We start from the raw sequence: 3,688 nt of genomic DNA, 5'->3' as shown, positions 1-3,688 counted from the left end.
CCTACAATTTCTGCATTTTCATGTCTAGAATTCTCTATTTGGACGTATACATGAGGAAGAAGATGATGTAAAATTTCTGTTTCATAAAATTCAATTGTTGCATTTACCTTTTTCCTTGTGTTTGCACCCACAGGAAAATATTTTTAAAAGTGGTTTAATCGCAGAACCTTAAATGAAAACTTAGTAATTTAATGGAATTTTGTTTCACAGTTAAAATTAAGTACAGATATAGCAGAATTTTTTGAAAAGGTGAGGAATATAGATTAGGTAACATTAAGTAGTCTCATGTATAAAAGCAGCATTCAGAAACTCTGGAAGAATGTACCTTCATACCAATAGCTCAGATTTCCCATTTCTCAGGACTTTATACAGGAACTTGAGGATGTCCGAAATGTTCATAAATGTTAACCTCTTTGCTCTGAGTAACAGTTGGAGCACAAGGCAAGACTTCATTCATTATCTCATCTTCATGGTGCGAGGTCACGATAGAATGATTACCATACACACTTCCATAGACAATATTGTTTCAAAACATAAATTCCACAGTCATGTTACTATAATGTCTGGACATGAAATCATTTTCAAATGACAAAACATGTGTAAAAATCAAAATGTTCTTTCACTGACTGAGAAAATTTCAGGGTGAATTAAGGATATAGGTGATGTAAAAACAATGAAATTGGATAGGAGGAAGCCCTGTCTGCAAAGCCACTGGAGCTTGTTAGCTGCGAGGTCCAGGGACAGAGTGTCAACCTCAAGGCTGCTGCTTCCACTATACAGAGACCATTAAACTACTGTGTGTCCTCCACCACTTACTCTGGACACAGAACATCCAGTCATGGATACAAGTGAGCTGGTGCAGAAGGCCAAAGTGGCTAAGCAGGCTGAGTGATATGGTGACATGGCAGCCTCCATGTAGTCTGTAACTGAGAAAGGAGCTGAATTATCTAATCAGGAAAGGAATTTTCTCTCAGTTGCTCATAGGAACCCATACGAACTCATTTGTTCAAATGACCCATGGAGGGTCATTTCAAGTATTGACCAAAAGATGGAAGGTGCTGAAAAAAAGCAGCATATGCTGCAAGAACACATAAAGAATTGAGAACGAGCTAAGAGATATCTGCAATGATGTACGTTCTCTCTTGGAAAAGTACTTGATCCCTAATTCTTCATGAGCAGAGAGCAAATTCTTCTATTTGAAAATGAAGATAGACTGCTATCACTACTTGGCTGAGATTCCTACTGGTGATGACAAGAAAGGGATTGTGAATCAGTCAAAAAAGCATACCAAGAAAGTTTTGAGATCAGCAAAAAGGAAATGCAGCCAATGCATTCTATGAGAAGAGGTCTGGCCCTTAACTTCTCAGTGTTCTGTTATGAGATTCTAAACTCCCCAAAGGAATCTTGCTTTCTTGCAAAGACAGCTTTTGATGAAGTCATTGCTGAACTTGATACATTAAGTGAAGGCTCATAGAAAAAGAGTATGCTAATAATGTAGTTACTGAGAGACAAGTTAGCATTGTGGACATCAGATACCCAAGGAATGAAGAAGAAGCAGAAAAAGGAGGGGAAAACTAACCAGCCTTCTGACTCTTGTCTGCCTCATTTATCAACCATGCTGCCCCAGAAATAATTTCTCATTCACAATTAATGACAGGTTTGTATAAATTCTATTTGAATTTCTGTATTTCCCATGTGTATTTTTTGTTTAATATTAAGGGAGGAGAGTGGGTTAACATTTATTATCTGTCTTCATCTTCAGATGACCAATATGAGGATTTGTTATTTTATACAAGTTATAAACATTTGGCATATACTTTGGTACATGGTGACTTCACAGTGCTAAAACTGTTTCCATGTCTAAGCCAAGACATCTTCCTATATATTAGTTTGTACTCGTAGGGCATAAAAGGGAAAATTGGTTCCAGTCAAAGGTGTAGTTATCATGGGTATTATAAAGTTTTGGAGAAATTTCAGGGCTGTGGCACAAACAGATATTCCATTATTATTCCATGTTGGAATCAAGTATTTCTGTGGAAACGTCTATCTCAGTGTGCAACTTTTGGCTATATGACCAGAAATGTTCTTTAAGACAAAATTATGACCGATTAACTCCAGATAAGGGCAGAAACGATTCACATTCAATTATTTGTAAAATTATCTTCTGTTTGCTCTCATTATTTTTTCTACACACTTTATTTGTATTTCAATGTTTTAGCCAACCTAAAATCTAATGTAGAAGTAAAGTTGCAGTAAAAATGAACTCCTTGGTATTCATTATTCATGTGTATCAAGCACAGCAATAAACAAAAAAAAACCCTGTGTATTTAACTTGATTTTAGGGTATTTTTTTCTTTTGTAAACTTTTTTTTTCTTGATACGAGCCTCAAATGCATTTACAGTATAAAAAAGTTAACAGGCAAATAACTTAAGACTATGGCCTGCTTTGTTTAATGTCTTTTGAAATTTTCATGACCAATCCAAGCATAATTGTTAAGACCACATGTATAAAGTTCATGTAAGTGGAATAAAACATTTTTTTTGGGGGGTCCAGTCTTGGGGCCTGAACTCTGGGCCTGGGCGATGTCCTTCAGCTCTTCAGCTCAAGGCTAATGCTCTACGACTTGAGCCACAGCACCATGTCTAGCTTTTTTCTTTTTGTTTATATGGTGCTGAGGAATCAAACCCAGGGCATCAGGCATGCAAGGCAAGCATTCTATCACTGAGCCACCTTCCCAGCCCGAATAAAACATTTTTTGAGTGAACTTTTCAACTACTTTCTCTACAACTTTTCATGTAAACTAGTCTTTTGATTTGAATCTCCTCCAAAGAAATTGTACATTATAGAAAATTCTTCCTTAGTCTCTTTTGGCAGGTAATGGGCTTTTTCCAAGTTAAAGTGCAAAGTTCATCATAACAACAAAACTTATCATAAAAGTAACATTAAAACATAAAAACAAAAATCTAATTACCAGGCTGGGAAGGTGGCTCAGTGGTAGAGTGCTTGCCTTGCATGCATGAGGCCCTGGGTTCAATTTCTTAGCACCACATAAGCAGAAAACAAAGCCAGAAGTTGTACTGTGGCTCAAGTGGTAGAGCACTACTTGTGAGCTGAAGAGCTGAGGGACAGCACCCAGGCCCATAGTTCAGGCCCATGAATGACCAAAAAAAAAAAAAAAAAGAAGAAGTATTTAACTACCGACCACTTCCCATATTCCCAATTCTACTAACAACTCAAAAACAAAAATTTTATCTTTGGGGAAGGGGAAATTGATTTAAAAACTAATATGTTCTAGTTAAAATTTTAGTATATGGCATTTTCTAAATTAAGCAGCCACAATGCTCTTGGCCCTTCATGACAGTGGGTAGCATTAACTAAATTCTGTGCTTGCAAATCAGTTTTTGTTTTTGAGAATTTCTCGATACAGTTTGCCTTCAATTTTGGTCATTCTGTTTGTCAGGTGCACAGGATTACCTTTTTTTAACCTTCTGGGTTGTCACCAATGATTCCTCTTTGGTGACTGTGTTCTTCAGAAAAGGCCACATGATCTTTCTGGCTCTACTCACTGTCTAAGAATACTTGCTTTCTTTGCTTCTATCCCACAAACTATTTCCAACATCCTATACTGCACCACCTCTCTGAGTAGTTGAGGACATTGTGTATCTCCTATAAACTCTATTCTGAATG

General features: G+C 36.8%; 1 pseudogene; it reads left to right on the top strand.

Annotated features, from left to right (window-relative positions):
• The first annotated feature begins 838 nt into the window (after positions 1-838).
• Positions 839-1,578, top strand: LOC138830260 (14-3-3 protein zeta/delta pseudogene; annotated as a pseudogene).
• The last annotated feature ends 2,110 nt before the right edge of the window (positions 1,579-3,688 follow it).

This window comes from Dipodomys merriami, unplaced genomic scaffold, assembly GCF_024711535.1.
Source record: "Dipodomys merriami isolate MVZ:Mamm:240054 unplaced genomic scaffold, mDipMer1.0.p SCAF_187, whole genome shotgun sequence".
Lineage (NCBI taxonomy): Eukaryota > Metazoa > Chordata > Mammalia > Rodentia > Heteromyidae > Dipodomys > Dipodomys merriami.
This window is presented reverse-complemented; position numbering and strand designations above follow the sequence as displayed.